Raw genomic sequence first — 25747 nt, forward strand, 5'->3', positions numbered from 1 at the left:
TTCTTTTCCAAGAAGGATCAGATATACCTTGTTTCAAAGTTTTGGTACTTCTATTGAAATGTGCCCAAACTGTTACTTGAACATCACTTCCGTCTACGGTCTACGGTCCAAGACTTCCCTGTACGTTCCATAACTTTTCGTCCACATCCGATCCACCACAATACCTCAGTTATTCCGAGTCAGGAATGAGCTAAAATAAAGATTTCGAGAATCTTTCCGTCAGAGTTCAACAGATTTGAAGAGGGCCCCAATGGGGTCATGGCTCACTAAGAAAAGCTGATTTAGTGATTAAAAAGTACCGGCAAGAACTCAAAGACAGGCGGAGGGCGCGAACGACGAACGGAGCATTGAATAACCAATAGGAAGTAAGAGAAAAAAAAAAGCCACGAAGACATCTTTCCAAAATCCTTTTATTCTCTCCATAGATATTTAACTTGGATTTACATGAAAGGAGGCAGGAAAACACTGCTTGTTACAAGTTAAGTCAGGATTTAAATGACTTTATAACACAATTAGAAAACAAGGCGGTGATCGTACGTAATGATAAGATAATATCTCACTTTCATTGAACTATTACCAAACTTTACAATGAATAAATTACATCGCTTAAAATACACCACACAGGCACAGCCCCTAAAGACTTCAAGAATCGTTCCCTTAGAGTGCAATTAGTCTCAATGGGGCGATGGTTTACTAATAAGAACTCATTTAGTTACGTTTGATGCACGATCCTCGCAGTAGAGAGCGCTATTTATGCAATATATGAACTTCATATGAACTTCATATATGCAAAATAATGAACTTCATATGAACTTCATATATGCAAAATATATGAACTTCATATAGTCATCGTATTTGATTTATCATCACGGGCTTATTCTGAATCAACTTAACGGCCTGTACCAGTTGGCTTGTTAGCTCAATTGGTAGAGCGCTGCACTAGTATCGCAGAGGTCAGTGGTTCGAATCCCGTACAGGCCTGATTTTTTTTTTTTTTCAGGTCTGATTCTCGCTATGGCACAAAGAGCGCTCTCTAGTGCGAGGATCGTGCATCTTACGTATCTATAACCGCAGTTCAAAATATATGAACTTCATTTATTACACGACTCGGGAAGTCAGAGGGCCAATAACTAAAATCAACCAATCAAAATGCTCTCTTGCCGGTAAATATTCTCTAAGTATTGGACCGGGCACTGTCCCGAATGGTCCCAAAGGATACCGCACTTGTTTCCCTTTGAACTTCAGTCGTATAATAAATCTCTTATTGACCAAGCTTGCTCGGGACCATACTGGAAGAATATCGGCCCTCGGTCTTTTTTGTACGGACCTCGCTGCGCTCGGTCCGTACTGTCAAGACCTCGGCCCGATATTCTCCCAGTGCGGCCCTCGCGCTTGGTTAATAAGATATATATATATATTCATCGTAACTGATTTAGTTATTGACAAATAGAAAATCCAAGGACAGGCAGACAGCGTGAACGACGGACAGATCGTTGAGTAACCCATAAGACGTAAGAAACAAACAAAGTTTTGAAGACGTCATTCCAAAATCTTTTTAATTGTTTCCATAGATATTTTATATGGATTTACATTAAAAAAAAAAAAAAGTAGGAAACATTGCTCGTTACAAGTTAAGTAAGGATCCTAATGACTCTATAACGCAATTTAAAAACAAGGTGGTGATAGTATGCCATGAAAAGGTAACCTCTTACCTCTTGAATAAAGAATTACCAAACTCTACAACGAACAAATGACATTTCTTAAAAAAAACAACAACAACAACAACAACAACAACAACAACAAAAAAACAGAAAGAAAACAAAAAACACAGAAATATACGCCTGGAACAACACATCCGCAATCTTAAAGGTGTACGTTTACAACTGCACAAAAAGCGCAGAGTAAACTGTACAAATCCACCTACTCTGAAAAAAGCAGAGACTATAAATCACCACATCTTTCGCTCCATTTTGCAATAACAATGAAAAAAAAACAACAACAAATAAAAAACCAAAACAAACCAAAAAAGAGTACCTATACCTAAGAATAATAAGCAGTGGGCATCCCACTATCGTTTTACAAAGAGCAGTCGATCGAGATGTCAGTAGTACGCACAAAGCAACAAACAAACAACAAACTGGATAAAATCCTAGCCACCATCGGATTTCCAAAGCCGACCTTTTGTTGTAATTGATGAATCTCTCCCAGCAGGTTATCGTCTTGTAGATTTAACTGCAAATAGTTCAAAAGAAGAATACTTAACTATACATATTTCCTTCTTCAGTTAAAGAAGCATTACGCTTTAGATGAAAAACTGATGTGGAAACCGTCAAGTTTTACAAAATGCGTCAAGATTCTACGAAGTATTCAATTTCGCTCCTAAGTTCTCGAGGTTAACTCTTATACCCCTAACATCAGTATGCATATTTTCCAAACTGTTCTCTATACATCTCGTTTGGTACTGACAAGGAGAATATGTGAAACGATGAAGAACTCCTCCTCTGGGTGCCCATTCCCTCTGTTCTCCTAACCTTAAAATGTTTGATTCTGGGGTGATATTGTCGGGAGAAATGTGATGCTTGTGGGGATTAAATAGTCAATAGGCGTTAATGTCCAGGATTTCCAGACAAAGGGCTTCTTCAGGAGCGGGAGGGGAGAATAAAAGACGCCCTTTTAAAAAGGGAAGCAAAAATTAAAAAAGTAGACAAATAGATAAAATAGGAAAATCATAATAATGATAATAATAATTATAGTAATAATAATAATTTACTGTGCGTCAAAAATTTCATTGATTATTTTTCTTCGAAATCTTTGTCCAAGTTTTATGAATATGTTAAATAGCATGCATCTTTTTTGCCAGAAACTGATGTGATCAAGGACGGAAACTAACAAAGCCTTTCATATTGAACTGCGACGCTATCTATATAATTGGCTCTTACTTTCAAAGCGTACTTGTAAGACTGTTCGGCTTCAAACTGTCGTCCGGTCTACAATAAAAATAGAAGTGTAAGATTTGCTTATAGACCAGAATGCTTGCCAGGCTATTAAGGGGCTGTCGGTGTAAGAACCTACCATTCGAATTTCGGCCGATCACAGAATTCCCTCAAATTTTTACTGTGAAATATTTGATCTATTCTATCGGCAAAAATGATATTTATTTGGTTCGTAATGCTATTTTATCAAATTTTTGGCGACGAGATGCGTGGACGGTCAAAAACAAAGAATAGTGTTTATTTCACAGTTAATTTTCAGCGTTTCGCTGGAAGCTCTAAACACTTACGCATTTGATCAAATAGCATATATCGGACATATGGTATCATTTTACATTTCTTCTGTTAATTAGTAGCAAAATAAGTAAATTCTGACCAAACAATGAAGAATTACGCTGTTTTGAAAATACCACACAAACAGCACTTTCCAAATTTGGGCTAGTGTGCTGTTGTTCCAAGACGCTTTTCTCAAAAGTATAACCGGATCTGGAGTCCTCACCCCTGTCCATGTTTAGTACTAGGGCTGGTGTGGCGAAAACAACAAAAACATTTTTGGCAACTAGTCTTTTCGAGCTACAGGAGCTCGATGAACTTTGCTAATTTTCAATGTTCAAAGTGCATATGACTTAATCTATGCATATTTGTGGTTACTTCATTTCTCGCTCAAAATCAATGTTTGAGGCAGTGCTTATTCTCAAAACTAACACGGTTGTTTTGTTAAGGTGAAGATGTCCATAAATTCATCTAAAACTTGCCCCAAAGTTAGCAATTACGAAGGTAGAAATGAACATCTGTGTGAAGTTGTTTAACTGTCAGCGGGCTGAAACAGGTTGTCAAAATTTCATTAAGTATGTCTTCACCGCTGTTTTATGCTGTAAAAAAATAAAACTGCTGTCATAGATTTAGAAACGCTCATTCAAAATATGTTATTATGAAGAGAAATTCATGTCTTACCAGAGATCTCCACCAGATCGGGTTGATTCAGTCATGTGTCACGCTCTTTACATTGAAAATGTCACGGGTTTAAATTTAACTACATCGCACAGAAATGGTTTGTGTCAAGAGCGATAATTTTCCTATTTTTGCTTTATTTCTATTCTAGAATTTGCCTTATTATGGACCAAAAAGTAATTTTATTGTAGACAATTATGACGATGTCGATTTTAGGTGGCAAACAGGTTGAAATGCCCATGTTTTTCTGTGATACCGTAAAATGGTAAAGGTTAAGTAAAAAAAGTAAAATACAAAATCAGTGGCCACTAAAAGATTAATGAATTAAGTTTTCTCTTTAGTATCGATAATCACCGCCGGTGATTCACCGTCTATTTGTCTCTTTAAATTCAAATGACCTTTAATTTCTTACTTGGTTATTATAGATTAAAGGTAAACGAGTTTGGAGAGATTTAATTACATCTCGTGACTTATATGGGTTTCAAAATATTGATTGATTGAGTCGGCGGAAGCATTTGCAGCTATGTTTTCGCCATTTTCCTCTATTTTTATATTTTCTTTGTTTTATCAACTAGTCTCTCTTCTACCACAAAAGTAAAGCTCTACTCCTCGATATGTTCTGAAACCGCGAGTACGCCGAACCAGTCCTAATCAAAACGGATCAAACAATGTTCTACATTCTTATTTAAGAGTTTAGACCTTTTCTTATTAATTACAGGCACATCCTTCTAAGAATGTGGAAAGTTTAGTTTCCAGATCTTTTTTCCTATCTCGGGAACCATACGGAATCTCAAAAAATTTAAACATCTCCTTAAGCATGACTACGCTGAAAGTTCAAGTTTCTTATCGCGTGAGAGGTCACACAAGCAGTATGAGTCATAGCAAATAGGGTGCTTTAGACCAAGCTGGCCGGCAACATTTTCCAACATTTCACGTTTATCTTGCTCCTCTTCCTCTGCGTAAACTTCCTCCAATTCAATTTCTCGGCTTCCCTGTCTTCTTCTTGCAGCCGCCAGTCTCGAGAAAAACCCCTTCACTTGAGTCTTCGTTAGCCAGTCCTTCCTTTCAAACATGCGGGAACCATCTGGGTTTCTTGCCGTTCTCATGTCTGCAGCTCCTTTTCCGGGAGCTGCCTTCGTACCGGTTCTCTCTCCAAGGTCAAATTTTGTTGTAAGATACTGTTTAACTTCAGAAGTGAAACGCACGGCTTCCTGGCTTCGTGGCTTATGTAGTGCCCAACCAAGCAGCATATCACTGCTAGGACTACCAGCTTCTTGCTGGTGCTGTCGCTCGTCACTAGATTTTACTGGTGCGCTGTCGATTTCCTCTTCTTTAACACGGAGGAATTTTTCCGCCCAGTCTCTTCTGAGTTTGTCGTACACTGTAACAGAATTTCGGAGAATTTGGCAGTGGCCAGGGTCGCAGGTCATCGTTGATAAATTTGGACAAGAACTCTCTAGTTCGTCTGAACGACTACTTCGCTAACCTGTGCTATGATGACACTTACGTTAGACCTAGTGATATGGATATCCTGGACAGTGTAAAGCCCCCGAAAATATCTGAGCGGTGTGTGGAATACCTTAGTTCATGTAAAGAAAATGGAAACGGGACCAGACGACCTCCCGTACTGGATCTGGAAAGACTGTGCTGAGCTACTCACACCAATCGTCACTCACGTTTGGAATCTGTCGCTGTCTACTCATACATGGCCAGACTCCTGGAAAAGGGCAAATGTTAATCCTCTCCCCAAAGTGAACAAGCCTACAGAGGACTCAGACTACCGTGGTATTAATGTTACTCCCGTTATTGCCCGGTTGTTCGAGAAGGTCGTGTATCGTACACAAGCACAGTCAGTCATTGAGAACAACCTGAGCCACACCCAATTTGCATATAGACAGGCGGGTAGTTGCACAAATGCCTTGCTCGCTATCCAGCACCAGACATACAAGTATTTAGATAGTAGTGACTGTAGCGCAGTGCGAATTTTTACCATGGACTTCAGTAAGGCTTTCGATTTTGTGAACCATGCTATTTTGTCTGCCAAACTGAAACAGCTGCCTCTAAATCCGTACATTATCAATTGGTATCATAGTTTCCTCTATGCAAGACAACAACGTGTTGTTAGTTATAATTTTTTAGGACAGTGGAAATCTGTCAATAGAGGAACCACACAAGGTAGTGTAAGCGGACCGTATCTTTTTAATATATTTTTGAACGATTTGGAGATTTTTTTTTAATGGTTGCCCTGTGCTTTTTAAATATGCCGATGATTCCACTATTCTTTCGCCTATCACTAGGAATAGTGACCCGTCTGCCGACTTAGTAGGACAGTTCTTAACATGGTGTAAAGACAATAGAATGGTCTGCAACCCTTGCAAATGTAAAGAGCTGGTTGTTAGAAAGAAAAATCATAATGTACTCTACCCTCCAATTAATAATATTCCCCAATGTAGTAGCTTCGTTTTACTTGGAGTAACTTTACAGAGTGACGGAAAATTTGATGAGCATGTAAGAACTAAGCTTGTCAAAGCAAACAAGTGTTTACACGTCCTACGAACATTGAGAAAGGAACATTACTCTCAGGCAGAGATTGATCATCTTTTTATATCCGTTGTTTTGGCTAATTTTAGCTATGCACTTTCAGTCTATGGGCCATCTGAGTCCGATCTTACGGTTGTACAAAATTTTTTAGACCGATGTCATAAACGCGGTTTTATTTCATTTCCAGTTTTTATCAAGAACCTTTTAAACAAACAAGACCGAAACATTTTGAAGAAACTAAAATCAACGGATTGCCACCCCTGAAAGACATCATTCCTGTCCAAAAGACATATGTACACAATCTTAGAAAAAAAGGCTGCGCGCGTCCGAAAATTAATACACAGCGCTTTGTGAACACCTTTATAAATAGGTTGATATTTAAGCTACATTTATTGTAATGACATACTTTTTAATTCATAATATGTATGTAGATTTCTGTAGTTTTTCCAAATTCATTGTAACATAAGATATGTAGTTTTATCTTATGATGGAATAAAGACTTTATTATTAGTGGCCGCCCACATCGAGGTGACTTTCTAATTCACTGAATTTCTTGAACACCACATTGCACCCTGGGTCAGAACAGGCAAAAAGACCATTCGCTTGTTCACCATCATTATTTTTTGCCGCCTTATGGAGCCAAGCCTCTTTGAGCAGAAAGAATTTTTCATTTGCAACGAGGCATGTAGAACCTTGGGGCCTGACGACTAAATCTTGGTAAGGAATCAGCCTTCCCTGCCCTATGCCATAAGCTCTCCATATTCGCATTCCTTCCCCCTAAAACTTGAAGTTGTCATATATACTAAAACCGTGTATCTTTTGTTCTTCAAGTGTTTTTTAGTTTGGTTTATTGAGCAAACACAGGTAGTTGTACCTCTAACACGACGTTCTGAGAGTGCTGCACGCATATCTTTGGCAGAAACTACATCATGTCCCTCGTTACAGTATCGTCGGATTGTTGACTTCATCGAGCAAAGAATCCGATCACAGACATCTCTTCCATACTGGGGTTCAGAAAAGTCATATCGCATGACTGCAATACCAATTCGTTTCCCTGCATTCCTAACGGCCGACAAGATAAAGTTGTGGTAACATCCTGCTTCATCGCTCCTTCGGTAAATTTTACTAATTTGGGGGTGTTCCTTCTTTACAACCTCGAGTGTGTTCTCAATAATGGAACAAACTGCATACCAGTCTGGTTGGCACGAGTCGAAGATATGAGCGTACGACGTCAGTTTTCCAGAGGTGGCATTCTTAGATATGGGGGTGGCATTCTTAGATATTCCAGCTTATCCCACACTTTCCAAACCAGTCGGATTGTTTCTCACGATATTTCATTTGGAGAAACTTCATTGCCCAGTCCATAATCAGAATAGCGGACTCCGCATGTGGTAACCTCATTGCATCTTGTTTCGCCTTCTCCTTGTTTATTGAGCGCATGATATGCGCTTTCCAAAGCAATATATTCTCCTGGGCCTGGTTGAAGTCATACAGGAGATCTTCTCGTTGGTCTAAGTTGTAAGGCGTCCAGGATGAACCTTCGATTCCTTGTCTCACATCTTGTAAAACCTTCTTCAGCCCTTGACAGTCACCGTAAGTGGATTGGTGCTCATGCGAACATTGATGTTAAAAGTTTGGTTCTACAGGATCACTTAGCGCAAACCTTCGACAGTGGTCTGCACAAGTGGAGTCATCTGGTTGACAGTGCAGGCGGTAGTCAGTTTTGAGATAGCGTTTAGCATCTCGTAGTTTTTGACGAACATACAGGCACCCCTGCATTTGCATTCCTGCTTTCTCAAGAGTTTCAACCAGTGTTTCAAGTGACTGAAAGCCCGCCGCGCCATCGGCAGCAGTGTTATCTAGGCCTTGCAGTGACTTACGTTGAGATGCTTCTCGAAATTCTAATATTTTTAACATTGTGGACCTACTCAGAGGCTCGTGACATTGTTTTTTGCAATACTCCAAGTACTGTTCAATCATTGTAGACCTAGTCAGGGTTCTTACCACATTTGGCATCTCTATCTTGTCGCCATTATCTAGGAAAAGTATCTTGCTACCATAAGAAACATCTTGATAAAAGTACGGTCTATTTACAAAATCTACAAAGTGATCTACTTTGCCCATCTCAAGGCGTACACGGTGCTTTGTTGTGGTCTCAGGGATATAAGCCATATTAATGAAACATTAAGGAAAACACACACACACACACACACGCAAAAACGAGACAAAAAGGAAATAATAAAAAAGATAAAAGTTGGAGGTGATATTCAAAATCAAAAGATGGCAATAAAAAAGAATAATACTTGTACTATACTTAGCTGTATCACCTTAAAAAAGGACATTCCGTTGAGCTTCTGCCTGAAATCGGCACTGCTGATATGTTTTCCATAAACCTACATTTTCTGTTACATGATAAGGTACCTCTGACACTAACCATTTCTTTCGACAAATCGAAAATACCTGCGTGCGTTGTAGTCAAAAATGGATCCGTGATATCGATTCTCAATGTAAAGAGCGTGACACATGACTGAATCAACCCATTTTTGTGGAGATGTTCTCAAGCACAGATAAGACATGAGGTTCTACATATTTTGAGTGAACGTTTCTAAATCTGTAACTGACAGCAATTTTAGTTTTCTATAGCATAAGACAACACTCAAGACTAACTTAATTGAATTTTGTCAACATGTTTCTGCCCGCATGAGACAGTTAAACATAATGTCACAGAGATGTTCATTTCTACCTTCGTAATTGCTAAATTTAGGGCAAGCTTGGATCAATTTATGGACATCTTCACCTTAAAAAAAACAACCGTGCTAGCTTTGAGAATAAGCACTGCCTCAAACATTGATTTTGAGCGAGGAATAGAGTAACCAGAAATATGCATAAATTAGTTCAGATACACTTTGAACATTGAAAATTAACAAAGTTCATCGAGCTCCTGTAGCTCGAAAAGACTAGTTGCCAAAAATTTTTTTGTTGTTTTCGCCACACCAGCCCTAGTACTAAACATGGACAGGGGTGAGGACTCCAGATCCGATTATACTTTGGAGAAAAGCGTCTTGGAACAACAGCCCACTAGCCCAAATTTGGAAAGTGCTGTTTGTGTGGTATTTTCAAAACAGCGTAATTCTTCATTGTTTGGTCAGAATTTACATATTTTGCTACTAATCAACAGAAGAGATGTAAAATGATACCATATGTCCGATATATGCAATTTAAACAAATGTGTAAGTGTTTAGAGCCTCCAGCGAAACGCTGAAAAGTAACTGTCAAATAAACACTATTCTTTGGTTTTGACCGTCCTCGCATCTCGTCGCCAAAAATTTGATAAAATAGCGTTACGAACCAAATAAAGTTTTGCCGATAGAATAGATCAATTATTTCACAGTAAAAATTTGAGGGAATTCTGTTATCGGCCGAGATTCGAGTGGTCGGTTCTTCCGCGGACAGCCTCTTAAAGTGCATATGACACGAAATTTTTTTCTCTTGTTTCTTGTAGTTGGATATCTGTAGAAAACGTTTCGAAGCCTTAAAACTGCTGCAAAAAACTAAAAGGCATTTTTTTTGCTTTCAAAATACGCGCAATTTTCCTTCAAATTTGTCCCGGTTATCGCGTGGCAAAAATCGCACTTGATATCGTAACGTGACGTCACATTGTGTACCTCAATGGAACTTTCAGAAGAGTCGGTTCAAAGGAATCATTAGAATCACTGGACATATCTGCCTTTCAATTCACTATCTATCTATTACGAAGTACTGCAGAACCCTCTTAACGACAACAGACCTTCGCGGTAAAGGTACACAATGTGACGTCACGAATAACTTCGACGGCCATAAACTAGGTCCCAGTCTCCGGAAAAAAACTCGTGTCAAATGCACTTTAAGCGATCTAAAGTGGCGCACACAAATATGAAAACACGCAACGATCTACCCCTCGTTCGAGCAAAGGAGAATACCATACTTTAGCTTGCCTTTAGAACACGCTCAAAAGAACTGGAAGGAAAGCGAAAAAAAAAAGGCGTTCTACTTTTGCGCATCCTAAAATCCAGAAGGAACATGAATCTGATTTAAGGTTACCTGTAAACACACCAAGGACAGATAAGCCCATACTTTTGCGTCTTATTGTTTAAAATATTTGCTTCTGATAGTGCGTTCTCAGCTTCGGCCAAATTTCCCAGCTAAAATAAATCAGACTTTGAAGTCACAATCAAATCGTAGTCGGAGATTTGTCACAGCAAACAATTGAAATTCGGTTGATTTATCCCATTCCTTCGAAGGGTTCATTTCTCCAAAAAATAGTTAAACGAATTCAATTCAAGCGCAATTCGCGGTGTTGAATTCTTGGCTGTAGTCCCAGAAGTCAGTGATTGACACATGCGTGGCGTATCGCAGTCGCAAATCCGCACGTACGGTCATAGAACGAAGTAACGTACATGTATAACGTCGCAATAGTATATATATTTTTTTTGGACAAAATTTTTCAATGCTTTACAAAACATGTAATTTGGAGGTCAACTGGTGAGCAGCACAACCTTCATATCCCCTCTTTAAGATTCTGGGATAGCAATGAAACTTTTTTCCTCTCGTAAAATCAATTTTACTTTATACAATATGATAAATGAGTTATGATAAATTTAAAGAACCTTAGTAAAAATTGTCTTCTTACCCTATAGCAAGCAATTCCTACTCCAAGCCAAGAAATAGAGGAGGGCGAGCGAATGCAGGCTTTCAAGAAGGTTGCCTTCGCTTTATCAAACTAAATATGAAGAAAGAAGATGACTTCAAGCAACCTTACCTCTCGAGGGGGCCAAAACGTCAATAGCCTACCTCGCAACTGTTTTTTCCCCATGATTTTACACGACTCTCTGATTTCTTGACACAAAAAAACGGTTGCAAAGTAGATTAATTCACAAATGGCCAACGCAGACTTGGAAAGAGTTAACAAGATCAAATCAGCGCTGACACTAACTTTTCAACTTTCGAGCCAGTTGCTAAGTAACATCTTAGATGTTAGAACATCTTAGATCTTAAGACAATTCCAGTTTGATTACTAGGCAAACTGGCTAGTGGAAATCAAAAACCACTGGCTAAAACTGGATTTCTACTAGTCTGTGGCTAGTTGGGTACCGTTAGTGTCGAGCCCTGTCAAATTATCAAAGTTTTCTCGACATCTTGTTTAACTTTATTAAAGAAACCAAATCCTACCTAATAAGTATAATTCTAAAAAATTGCATTCATTTTAAACTTGCATAGCTAAGGCAATATAAGAGCTCACTTGTAAAATCATCAACATAAAAAGCGACTATTTGGAATTCAATCTTTGAAATACTTGTGAACAAGAAATAGTCTAAAAGTCAATATTTACAAAGGGAATAATAAAAAAGGAGCATATAGAAGAATGTAAGTGTAAAATTCAATGGACATGGCGCTTTCAGTTGTTTGGATGTCTATGTCAATGTTCTCAATGTCGCACAGGACTCTCTTTGCACAATAGAGCGGATCTTAATGATGAGAAAGATGTTTTCGCTCTTCTTGTTCTACAAATGAGAAAATATACGTTTTTGCACTGTAAGAGGGAAACAAAAAGAAAAGCACCATGGTGGATGGAAGCTACCCCCAACAAAGACTAATATAAATTACCTGATGCTTTAACACGACAGCTTGTTTAAGATTCTCTTCTGCTTCGATAAAAGATTTCTGTTGTATCTTCAACCTCCCAAGAAGCACGTAGTATCTCGCTCCAGGCTCTCCGTTTGCTGCCACTAACTCGTGCGCTAAAGCCGCGTCCGTCAGCTGGTACCGAATCACAAAAACACAAAACGTTGGTTGAATCATTGAGGAGTGAATAGGTAAAGGGACTAATAATGCCTGGTACCGACAAAACTTTCGTTTTTGAGTGCTGATTTACGGGAAGAACATTCACAAGAGTTCAAAATAGTTGCCGATTCATAACACTTAAAATGATATGCGAAAGTGAAATAATGAGTATTTCATGGCTAGTTGGGCAAACCCACGTATAATTACGTAATTGACGATGATAAATTCTGGTTTGGTGCGAAAATAATTCATTCTTGCTCAGTTTTCAGCAGAGCCACGAAGAGGTGAACGACCAACCCGAAAATCGCATGGGTTGTATCTTGAACACTTCCTCAGCCAAGCTGTCCCAGCTTACGTTAGCCCGCTGATCAATCATTTTTCCAATACCTTATTATAACTGACCAGGGAAAGGAATGTTGGAAGACTGCTGAAGACTGAAGACATAGAATAAGAAGACTGAAGACATAGAATAAGAACACTGAAGACATGGAATAAGAAGACTGAAGACATAGAATAAGAAGACTGAAGACATAGAATAAGAAGACTGAAGACATAGAATAAGACTGAAGACATAGAATAAGAAGACTGAAGACATAGAATAAAAAGACTGAAGACATAGAATAAGAAGACTGAAGACATAGAATAAGACTGAAGACATAGAATAAGAAGACTGAAGACATAGAATAAGACTGAAGACATGGAATAAAAAGACTGAAGACATAGAATAAGAAGACTGAAGACATAGAATAAGAAGACTGAAGACATAGAATAAGAAGACTGAAGACATAGAATAAGACTGAAGACATAGAATAAGAAGACTGAAGACATAGAATAAAAAGACTGAAGACATAGAATAAGAAGACTGAAGACATAGAATAAGACTGAAGACATAGAATAAGACTGAAGACATGGAATAAAAAGACTGAAGACATAGAATAAGAAGACTGAAGGCATAGAATACTGCTGAAGACCAGCATTAGAATTCTTAATGGGGATTGGCGACCAGCGCGTCGAAATTTCAGACCAGGTTTACAGCTAACATTTGACCGCAGCACCGCAAAAACGTAATGACTACCGCTTAGAAAAAGTGGCACGAACTGTACCTGTAGAGCATTTACTTCCAACAAGAAATCAGCCACTTGTAAGAAAATACTATCATTTGGCTTGATTTCCGCTGGCCTCTCTTCAGCAGGTGGCTCAGGGTCAGTTTCCGGTAAAGGAGGTGATTGGCGGTTTGAGGTTGCAGGACTTGGAACACGCGAGCTCTGTTTAGACGCCACTTGTGTAGTGGACTGGGTTTGAGGTTTCATTCCAGGTTTCCCAACAGGCGTCGCAGAGCTGATCCCCACTGATGGGGGAAGGCCTGCTGTTGGAGGGGGAGAAGGTTTGGCGGTAGTTTCTCCACTCGCTGACCCAGGCTCCTCACGCAGTACATCATCAACTAAAGAAAAACAAAGATAACTTTTCCAAACATTATTCATATTTTTTTATCAAGTAAACTGTCTAGCTGTTTTTCTTCGTTCGATTTATCTAATAAACTTGGATATATATATTTGCCAGCCATTGTGACTCTTCGTCGTCAGAAATATGATTCAAATTGTCCGCCATCTTTTATTTCGTAACTACAACTAAATTCTTTGCTTGCGCGATGCGAGGAAACCTGTTTAACCGTTACTCTACAGTACAAGTACCGCGTGATATTTGTACTCGTCTATGGCGTTATTTGTACCCTACGAAGTGTAGTTGGATAATAAAACCATGTATTCAGACGTGATCGAGAACCCAGTAGAATACCAGAAGCTACTCTGAAACGTCTCAGAAGAAAGGGGAGAAAACTGAAGGAATTTTTTTATGAGCGTATTCGTCCAACCATACCGAACAACATTCATTGCACTCCAGCAGAAAAAAAAATTAAACACAAGTAGACTTATTCGTGACCGGCAATGACGAAATTGAATGACGACATTAATAATCACAATATGCAGTCCCCTAAAGGTAATGTCATTTGTGCTAATCCTAATTAGCATAAATTGATATTTTGCCGGCACGTATCGGAGGACTAGGGGTGGCTTGAGGTACGCAGAGAGTAATGGGATCGTGGTTTGTATGCAGAGGTCGTTAGTAGAGCAAGGCATTCTACGGTCACCCTTCACAGGGCGTAGCTGTTCGTTTTCGTATTCGTCTTTTGTATAAATTTTGGAGCGGTACTTCCATAGTACCTTAAGTAACTATGTAAAATGTCATTAAAACCCCAAGGGTGGCACCGCTGCCTTGGTCGGGGGTACACGTTACCCGTTTTTTCTACCTGCTGGTTTTTAGGGGTTTTCCTGTCCAGCTTTGGTGCATTTTGTTTACTTCAATTGTAATATGCTTCTGTTATCACATCGACTTGGCGTTAAATAAACGGTGGCTTGGCTGGCCAACCCGCCCAAATATCAACTCTTTATGTGTCCGGTTGAGCAGTGAAGGCAAAATACTCCAGATGTGCGATATTGAAAGCCCGAGTTCACGCAGCTATGCGTCTGTTTAGCATATATAACACAAGTGAATGTTGGTTTTCGCGCCCCCTGATCGTGATTAGCTAGTTCACCTCCACTTCAGTGAATAATTTTTAATCATGTCAAATATCCCCTCAGAAAGAAATCCTGTCTAACAGTTTTAATTGATACTAGCATGTGTAAAGTACCGCGACAGTAATGGAATAGGAAAATTAGTGATGGTAATTTTTTGGGGACCAATCATTATTTACCGCCAAGGGAGAGGGGTTGGGCGATTTTTGACAACAATAACCATAATATCTACCTAATCCCACCATTAGGCTATGCTGCATTATTAGGATTTTTCCTCGCTAGCAGTTAATTGGCAAACAATTTTCCTTATTACGGTATTCCCCCTTGCGACGACTGACCTCCTTCTATTCCCTCCAAAAAACTGATTGTTCTCTGAAGTCAAGATCGGGATTGATTGATAGATATAGATAGATAGATAGATAGATAGATAAATAGATAGATAGATAGATTGATAGATAGATGCATAGATAAATAGATAGATACATACATACATAGATAAATAGATAGATAGATAAACAGATACATAGATACATAGAAGAATAGATAGATAGATAGATAGATACATATAAAATTAGATAACTCATATTACTTACACACGGTAAAATTCCTCAGTACAGTCTATGAGAATTTAAAATTTCTAACGCTGCCAAGCTGCACCAATTAAAAATTGATACACTAAAGCTGCTTTTTAGGATACTGTGTCTCGTTCAAAAGCAGTTTAATTGTAAATTCGAGTAGAGCGTTCCACAGCATAGCGCCTCCATAGCAAAAACTCCTGTGTAAATAATTGGTGCGAGGTTGTGAAAAAGCCAAGATTTCTTACAAAATTCCTCAGCCGGTTTGAAGTAATATCATTTCGGGATACAAATCGAGATTAAAGGTATTCCGGGATCAATCCATGTAAAGTTTTGTGCATCATAACAAGTTATGTTTTTGGGTTAGAAGAATTCTAAGACATGCACTACAAACACACAAGATGCGGGTCCAACGACCCAGATTCTATTGATAAAAGTACATCGTAATACACGCGAGCGCTGTACGGTACACGGGTTCATATAATCTTTCCCTCAAAAACTGAACACTAAACAGTCGGTATAAAAGATCTCGATCACCATAACAGAGGTGGCTACTAGCCTTTGACGACTACGTTTTCATTGTTTGCATACAATAAAATGCGGGAAGCTTCTATAGTTTTTCAGATGGACTGATACAGCAGTTGCCCCAAACCACGCTACAATAATCTCAACCATGTGGCTGGACTAAGCTGTTACACGCATCAATTAGGTAAAGCCAAGTGGCCCATCGGGCCGGTTAAATCCGGTTCCCGTAACATGAAGCGACTAGGAGTATTTCTACTGCCCCCCCTGGATGAAATGCTAGACCCTCGCAGGGTTACCCCCAGCATTAAATTTGTCGGTACCCATTTAATTCTCCTGGGTGAAGAGAGCCACAGTGAGAGTGAAATGTCTTGCATAGGAACACAACACAATGTCCCCGGCAGTTCGGGGTCGAGCGCACTAACCATGAGGCCACTGCGCCTCGCAAACACATCAACCATAACATTGATAGCTTAAAGATGCCACATTAATTTAATTGCACCCAAAGCAGAGGCAATCTTTTCTCAAACACTTTGTATATGGCAATCGGTTTAAGTTATAATCAATACCTAACCCCATGCAATTTTGTAGAGGGAATGATTATTTATCGTAAAAATTGGAATCTCAGAAATGGTTGATAGCCTGCCTCGACGTGCTTAACATAAATCAGTTCGGTTTTTGCTAAGTTAAGAGAGTTGTTTAGAAGTTAGCCATAGGTGGATCCTATTAAAATTAAACAAATAGTAATTAAGACAATCGTCAATACTCTTTTAAGTCTGCATTGGCATCGTTTAAACTGGTGTCATTCAAGGATTTGGCAATTAATTAGCAGCAAAGGTTTTATGTTTACAATTGCTAGGATGTTTGCAATCCATGAAGTGAAAACGCGGCAGCCCAAACCCTCCAACGATAGTTCAGCTTTATTCACCGTTTGACAAGTTTGGTGACTTATTAGTGCAGCTTAATCTAGAAACACTTAATGACCTTTTTGCCAGACAAGACAACGAAACAAGCTGCACGAACACTCATGCAAGTGGACAGCTTCACTAATGGACCCTTTTTACGATCCTGTCTCTCAGTCAAACTCTGTATTTTTAGAATTCCTGTAAGCGGACACTCTCTCGTAAGCGAACACAAACACTTTTGGAAGTAAAAATTGGATTTGTTTTCGTTTATGCTATTTCGTAAACAGATACTCCATGCCAAGTTTAGATGCATGGACGGAAGCATTTTGTCCCGTCTAACTTTTTGTAGAATGTGGAAGAAATATAGTGTATACTTACAAATATATATATATGTAAATAATATATATATATATATATATATATATAAATATAATAATATATATATATATATATATATATAATAATATATATATATATATTTTTTAACATTTGATTTCAATAGTTTCAGTTGCTAACTAAGCAAAATCCTTCGCTATTAAACTCTTCCGTAGGCAGACATCCACCCAGTTTTCTTTGGCCTTCGCTTATGGAAATAATTCTTGTAGGCAAACAGCTGTACTAACGGACACTTTTTCCAATTCCCGAGAGTGTCAACTTACGGGAGAGTTGACCGTATCATCAAACCACTGCATCGGACGAGCTAAGTCCGAAACGATGGCATGTTGCATAAATAAATCATGCATTTGGTATTAAAGTCCTTGGTTGCCGCAAAAGGCAAACACCCAATGTGAGCTTCTGATCGACAATTTTGAGGTTCTAGATATGATTTTCTTTAAGATATAATTATTCATTTTGGGACAATATTCAGGCCATCGACTTAAAACAATCATTTGTTCAGCTATGCCTACCATCTGATCACATCACAGTCTCCTTTATTAACGATGATCATATGTCTCGTTAGCTTTATGCCGCACCAATCCGGCTTTAAACTGCTGAATATACAACAAAAGTATTTACGTGAGATCTAGTAGCAGACAATCTCTCAGAATTAGTCCGATTCCTTTGAAGCAGGGTCTATTTCACGATGAAAAGATTATGTGTCTCCGCGATTTTGATAATCTCCTTTTTCGACGGAGTGCTGCGAAGTGTAGCTGGTCAAGACTTTTGTCACAACGAGGTAAAATTAAATTTTACCATATTATCGACGAACATGCTTAATTTTTTTTTTTTGTTTGTTTGTTTTTATTTTTTTGGAAACAGCTACAAGTTTTGTAATAGAGAGCATTGAGTTTTTGAATTTCTTTATCTCAACCTAAGTGATACTTTCCCATAGCAGAGATGGCTAAGTGGTCATCGTATTCGCCTCCCACTGCTGTGGCCCGGGTTCGATTCCCCGAGCTGGCGTCACATGTGGGTTGAGTTTGTTGTTGCTTCTCGTCCTTGCTACGAGAGTTTTTTTCCTAGTCTCCTGGTTTTCCTCCCTTCGCAAAAAAAAAAAAAAAATCAACATTTGAAATTCCAATTCGACCTGGAAACAGTAGACAAGAAGAGCCACCTAGTTGAATGTCCATTGCTTAATTCCCCGGTTATTTCCCATTTCGACTTTCTTTCAAGTGATCCCGTTTGGACGAGCTTTAAACTTATACTTACTAGTCAGTATCCAGCAACATTTGAGAGCATGTCCACGAGAAAACCGGGCAGGGGGCGCTAAACCTCAAATCACCGATTTGGCTCAAACTTGGCAGAAATGCTAAGTATCACGAGTTAACAAATGTGTGAAAATAATAGGTCAAAATATCTAATTCCCTGGGAGATATAGGGTCCTCCTGGGAAAACCCCATTTCCTGCATTTTTGCATAAGTAATTACCTAATTTGGCATTAATATTGCTGCTGTGACAAAATGGAAATCCATCTGCAAATTCAATCAGTTGGGTTGTACTCTATATCTATCAGACTTCAAGAAAATTGAATTGTTTTAACTTTTTCATTTCTTCCCTTACCTCTCGCTTAAGTAAAGACGACTTTTTCTCGTTTTAACAAAGTCCAAAAATAAGGGTATTTTAAGGCCCAATATCTCCGATGACCAACCACTTCTGATCATTATTCCTATATGGGCAGTGAAAACCATCACTAGACTTCCAAAATAAGTAATAATATTTTTGTGCAACTTATTTTATAACCTGTGCTGATGTGAAATTTACATCTACCTCCCGCTTTTTAGTCTATATCATCAAAATTTCGTACACCACGTTTTTGTTTTACTAACTTAAAATAACTGGAAACTTACAAAAAATTTCCCATAGAGTATCGTTTAAACATGAACGAGGAGAGAATCTGGGAATAGCGCAAGTTGAGCCCTTTTTGAGAACTTTTTTCGCAGCTATATTTGGATTATTCTCGAGGAAACGCAGGAGTTGATGATGAACATCAAGGGCGCGTGTATATTACCGACTTATTTGTTTTTTGGTGATGTGATCTCAAGCTTAAAAAATAACAAGTGAAAAATTTTCGTAGCCGTAAATCTTTCTTACATTTTAAACTTTGTAGACTAGAAACACAATATGCAAAATGAATGTCAAAGTTGATCGCTCAACAAAATTGCAAGCGCGATCTGATCAAAGATGGCGGATTTTCCTTTCGATTAAAATCAGCTTATAGGGCATCAAATTATCTTATTGCCCCCGACACATATCATGTACGTCGATAAGTATCACGCCGTAAAAGACCAATCATTTTGATGGCTTTTTCCAAGAGCTCTGTCTGCGTTTACCATTTCAACAAGGCAACGGGGAAGCAACTCGAATCTGGTAGATTGTTGACATAATTTTATCTAACTAATGATATCAATCTAAAAGTTGCAACTGAGGCACCACAGAGACATGTATGTAGTATCAAGTTTCTTCCCAGATTTCTTTTGTCAGAAAATTCGGCTACATGCACCCTTGATGTTCACCATCAACTGCTGCGTTTCCTCGAGAATAATTTTATTTTTATTTATTTATTTATTACAGATTCACTCCACTAGAATACACAACAAATAATATTAATTACAATTAAGGTTAAAAAAACATAGAAGGAAAAATTGTGGAGAAGGGGACAACCAAAAGCGCTGACGCACCATACAAGGGATGCCCCCTATAATTAAAGTATAGAAAAACTATATAGAAATATGAAAATAGATGCCCTAATTATCCTCATCCTTAATAAAACTTAAAACATTCCTTTTAAAAGTTTGAAAATTTCAATATTCAAAAAAATATTCAAAAACATTCTTTTTAAAAATTTAGAAGTTTCAATACTATCTGATTCTCTAATGTGATTAGGTAAGCTATTTCATTCACCAACAATACGGTTAAAAAACTATATTTAAGGCCGTTAGTTCTACTAAAACTTGGGACAAGGTCCTGTGTGTCATTTTCCCTCAAATTAAAAAACCATGCTTCTGTCCTTACAAAATATGAGCTTATTGGAAATGTCTATGTCATAATGGCCATTAATTACATTGAACAAAAACGTAACATCCCTAATGAACCTCCTATAAGATAATAGCAGCAACAATATCAATTTAGATAGCCTAGTACCATAATCATCATCAGACCTAGTGACCCATCTGGTAGCTCTTCGCTGAACAGCCTCCAAATTATCAATGTTACGTTTAGTATGAGGGTTCCAAGTTTCACATGAATATTCCAATAAGGGTCTCTCGAGACTACAATATATAGATTGTCAACATCATTTAAGTCCCTACAGGTCCTTTTTATCAACCCTAAAACCAAAATAATCCAAATATGGCTGCAAAAAAAGTTCTCAAAAATGGCTCAACTCAGTGCGCTATTCAAAGATTCTCTCCTCGTTTATGTTTAAACGATACTCTCTTGGAAATTTCTTGTAAGTTTCCATTTATTTTAAGTTAATAAAACAAAGATGTGGTGTACGGAATTTTGATGATATAGACTAAAAAGCGGGAGGTAGATGTAAATTTCACATCAGCACAGGTTATAAAATAAGTTGCCCAAAAATCTTATTACTGATTTTGGAATTTCAGTGATGGCTTTCACTACCCATATAGGAATAATGATCAGAAGTGGTTGGTCATCGGAGATATTGGGCCTTAAAATACCCTTAATTTTGGACTTTGTCAAAACCAGAAAAAGCCGTCTTTACTTAAGGGTGAGGTAAGGGAAGAAATAAAATGAAAAAGTTAAAACAATTCAATTTTCTTGAAGTCTGATAGATATAGAGTACAACCCAGCTGATTGAATTTGCAGATGCATTTTCATTTTGTCACAGCAGCAATGCAAAGTTAGCAAATTAATTATTCAAAAAATGCAGGAAATGGGAGATTTCCCAGGGGCACCCTATATCTCCCAAGAAATTAAATATTTTGGCCTATTGTTTTCACACATTTGTTAACTTGTGATACTTAGCACTTGTGCCAAGTTTGAGCAAAATCGGTGATTTGAGGTTTATCGCCCCTACCCGGTTCTGCCCGGTCTTCTCGTGAAACACGCTCTTAACAACATTTAGAAACCATCATGCATATACCATGGATGCAGAGTTGATTTCAAGTTCAACGCGTACGTTTACCGCTCAGTCAGTATCTATCGTCTAGGGTGTGCACGTGGCAGGGGGGGGGGATGAGTTCGGAAGATTTTGGGGGAATCACATGGTTTTTAAGAGGAACGGAGGGATACCAGTCTTCACCGTAGTATATAGGGAGTATAACTCCGTCACACCTTTACACAGAGAATAAAGGGGGGAAACTGATTGCCAATTAACCACCAATGAGGAATAATCATTTGAATATTGCAGAGCCTTTTATGGGAAAATCAAGTAAATTTGTTTGTGACACAGTTTAGTTGATATCAGAGTGCTTTGCACATAGATCTTGGGGATAGATTGTTGAAATTAAACGATAGGATTGCAGTCTAAAGGTAATTTTTAATTTTTATAGACTAGCATTTCCTACGATTTCTTCATTCCAGGATGATGGCTTGACGTTTGAAAAAATACCCTGTACCGCGGTGAGGACAGGAATGGTGCGCGCATCTGCAGGTCAAACAGTTTTAAGCCTTTGTTTCAACAACCAGTGGAAGCTATATTACCCTCAAGGAAGCCCTGTTCAGGGTTGCTATAACAACCGCATTCCTGGTCTGATTGGCCACTGGCGCATGAACGAGCAGACTGGAAAACGAAGTCGCTGATGACTCAGGTTATGAGAACCACGGATCAGCCAGTAGCCCGGTGCCTAAGTTGTCCAAGTTCACTCGTGGTCGCCATTTTGACTCCACTGGACTCATCACGGTCTCAAACACCCCAGTCTTGAATTTGGGGGTGTCAAGCTTCACCATGACTGTATGGATTAAGATTTTGGATGTCACCTACCCCCTGACAACCTTCGCTCTCCAGAAGGGTCATGGATGTCATTTTATCCCAGGCCGCCCGGGCTGGGTAGCCGGTTGAGAAACAGGGCACGGTTACTATGCCAAAGGCCTTCACGTTTGTATACGTAGCCTGCAGTGCTGGGGTATTTTGGGCGCACGAGTGCACATTTTTGTATTAGGCCGCCATCTTAAATTTGGTAGCAGTGGAGGATTGGGGCGAGGAAATATTTGCCAAGGGAGTAGGTGTTAAGTGGAAAAATGGGCAACGGGGGAGAGGGAGGGGAAGGAAAAAATACTCCTGCCCGCAAAGCCTGTGATTTCGCAAAACGCCCCCTAATTAGCAGCGCTCGACCGCCTTTCCGGAAATGTGCAAGCAGCCAATGAACATCGATTTTGCTTTTACCGGATGGAAGCCAAAAATTTACTTCCGACAAAAACATTGACACACGTGTATTTTTCAACTTCGTGCGAAAGAGAATCGATCGATCGAGCGAGTATGTGAGTGGAGTTATGTCGAAAATACGTCTTAACGACAGCTGTAGGATTTGCAAAAGCTCTTTTAAAGTGAAATTTGGAAATATTCCCGGCAAACAAGTGTACTCGTCCTCGGAAAACCTTTTTAGACCATCGCAGAGGAAGGGTAGCCTTGGGATTGTTTTAAGCAGAGGTTTGTAGTCGTGTCGGATTGGTATTGTTGCACGATCCTGCAATATAAAATTATTCTGATCGCGTTTGCAACCCGTGTGGTCGAAAAATTCGCATTCTTAGCCAGTTGTTCGAGTTTGTCAAAGTGGGCACGACCCTAACGGTAAACTCCGTATCTAAAAGCACGAAATGCACACTGGCAACTCCGGAGAGAGCGAGCCCTTCATGGAGAAAATCAAAACTATTTGACGTTTTCAACATCTTGTAAACTAGCACCAGCAAGGGATATCGCCGTCAAAGCCATCAAAGGTGCTTCCGCCAGCTGATCTTGCACGATGCTTTTGAGCGGACAGACAACAAGCACACACGCAGCTTTAAACAATGATATTTGCTTCACGCGGATCAACAACTGGAAGATGAGGCTTTTACCAAAGCCGTCGGAAGAACTGCTAGTAAATCCCTTCCATGAACAAGAGAAGAAATGGCTTCCTTTTGTTCCGGGCATAATAAAAGCGACATACCCAGCTCAGAGAGAATAAAAAGCGCCTCTGCGAGAGCGGCATCAAAGCTTAGCGTATCGGCCATTTTATCTCCAAATCACTCCCGCTCCCAATCGCGGAACGACCGGAAGAAAACTACTTTAGATGACAGGCATCAATCCAGTTTCAACCTACCGCACCAATCAGAGGCCTCGTCCATCTGGTGTACTGGTTTTGCGAAATCACAGGCTTTGCGGGCAAGCGTATTTTTTCCTTCCACTCCCTCTCCCCTGTTGCCCATTTTCCACTTAACACCTACTCCCTCGGCAAATATTTCCTCGCCCCAATCCTCCACAGTTACCAAATCTAAGATGGCGGCCTAATACAAAAATGTGCACTCGTGCGCCCAAAATACGCCGGCACTGCAGGTTATTGTATACGACACAAAGAAAACAGAGTGGTTCAAGGTATCATCACGTTTGACAATGGCTAAAATTGATTGCCAACTAACTAAGGGGGATCATAACAAATTTACAGAGCCTCATGGGAAAACCAAAATCCATCAACCCCACCTCTCCCCCCCACCCTCCCGCGAGATAATTACCGGTCTTTCTCGCATGGAAAGGAAAAAAAAAAAAACAAACAAAAGAAACAAAAACAGAAACAAAAACAAAAAGAAAGAAAAATAAAAAGACAAAAACAAAAACAAAAAGAAAGACGAAGACAAAGACAAAGACAAAGACAAAGACAAAGACAAAGACAAAAACAGAAACAAAACAAAAAAAAAAGAAAACATAAACCAAAACAATACTATAAGCAAAAAACAAAACATAAACAGAAATAAAACCAAACAAATAAAACAGCGTTATTTTAAAGTCAGTCAATGATGGCTTTAACGTGCATTTCACAGAAGGTGGTCCTTGTAGATTTCTGTAACGTCGAAGTCGTGCAGAGCCATGTTGTACAATTGATACTCGTCGAGAATTCCCTTGGTTTTCCAACCGTACAAAGTCATCATCATCATCTTTTATTTGCCGTACTTTAACAATAAAAATATTTCATCACAGCGATAACGGTTAGAAGGCGAGGAGACCCAGGAAGCCACCGGGCTTATGGGAGAGCCACCTCGCTTACAATAATAAATCAAGTAAAGAAAAAGTACTGCGAATGTGCGGCTTGGCTAATTCAGTGATTAGTTAAGTAAAAACTCTTGCAATTTCGTCTTAAAGCTGAGAAAGTTTGACGAACGAGTGACTGAAATAGGGAGAGAGTTCCAAATTTTAGGCACCTTGGTAGAGAATTGTGAATTGCTTGAGATTTTTAAGGCACAAATGCGTTCGATAATTACTGGCTTTTCTCGGACCATAGTTGTGAATTTGGTTATTCCTTACAAAAAGATTGAGAAGCAATGAGGGCAATATCTTGTTTTTGAAATAAAAATAAATTTGGAGATATCAAACGTAATGACTTGGAAAATATCTAAAATTCCTAGCTTGGAGAATAAAGGAGCAGAATGGGCTAGATAGTCTGAGTTGGTGATATCCCGCACAGCTCGCTTTTGCAAATAATAAATTCTATTTAAGTTAGATACGTATGTGGACGACCAGGCGAAGTTACAGTAGACGATATAAGAATAAACTAACGGTGTATTACAAAGTGAGTTTGGATGGAGAAGATAGGGAAAAGCGAGACCTAAATTTAATACCTATTGGTTTAGCGATTTGTTTACATACATAGCTAATATGATGTTTCCAGGTGAGATGATCGTCAATATGGACCACAAGAAATTTAGTTACATAAGATTGTTGTGGGGGTTTACCTCCAAAAGAGAGCTCTAGAGCAATGCTGGAGTTAAATTTCTTTTGTCTGGGTTTAACAATGACGTATTTAGTTTTCTTTATATTAACTAAAAGCTTATTACATTTTAGCCAAACGTCAATATTTTGGAGTTCATAATTAAGTACATATTTTAAGCAATTTAGGTTTGAATAAAAGATACTGGTGTCATCAGCGAAAAGTAGAGAGTCTGTTAATTCAGAGGCATTAGGGAAATCATTAATGTATAGGATAAACAATAGTGGGCCTAAAATCGAACCTTGAGGGACACCACACTTGATGGTTTGCATTGGAGAGCAAGCTTGATTAAATTCGAGAAATTGCTGGCGGAAAGAAAAGTAGCTTTTCAACCACTGCAGAGCCACGTCACGGATACCATAGTGCTCCAATTTGGCAAACAAGAGTTGGTGGTCCAGAGTGTCGAATGCTTTGGAAAGATCTAGGAAAACACCCACCGTTGTTTCATGTTGGTCGATTGCAGATGGAATTTTATTTACCGAATGAATTAGCGCGTGCGATGTTTAGTGA

At 38.9% G+C, this 25747-nt stretch overlaps 1 protein-coding gene and 3 pseudogenes across 3 annotated transcripts in view; 1 reads left to right on the forward strand and 3 right to left on the reverse strand.

The window, feature by feature from the left end:
- LOC148716786 (cilia- and flagella-associated protein 70-like) overlaps positions 1-14191 on the reverse strand; it is an 82726-nt pseudogene extending 68535 nt beyond the window's left edge. Inside the window, exons 1-3 of the transcript XR_015995192.1 lie at positions 14173-14191; positions 13406-13743; positions 12126-12278 (exon numbers count right to left, since the gene is read on the reverse strand). The product of XR_015995192.1 is annotated as a cilia- and flagella-associated protein 70-like (transcript). The remainder of the gene's footprint in view (positions 1-12125; positions 12279-13405; positions 13744-14172) is intronic.
- Positions 1529-25747, reverse strand: part of LOC148716794 (cilia- and flagella-associated protein 70-like) — an 83691-nt gene continuing 59472 nt past the window's right edge. The window contains exon 5 of the mRNA XM_088746017.1: positions 1529-2232. The gene's annotated coding sequence lies outside the window, so the exon portion shown is untranslated. The remainder of the gene's footprint in view (positions 2233-25747) is intronic.
- Positions 4650-8654, reverse strand: LOC148716795 (uncharacterized; annotated as a pseudogene).
- Positions 17843-24041, forward strand: LOC111319354 (uncharacterized; annotated as a pseudogene). Its single transcript, XR_015995667.1, has 2 exons — positions 17843-18051; positions 21861-24041. The product of XR_015995667.1 is annotated as an uncharacterized LOC111319354 (transcript).

This window comes from Stylophora pistillata, chromosome 14 (genome assembly GCF_964205215.1).
Source record: "Stylophora pistillata chromosome 14, jaStyPist1.2, whole genome shotgun sequence".
Taxonomy (NCBI): Eukaryota; Metazoa; Cnidaria; class Anthozoa; order Scleractinia; family Pocilloporidae; genus Stylophora; species Stylophora pistillata.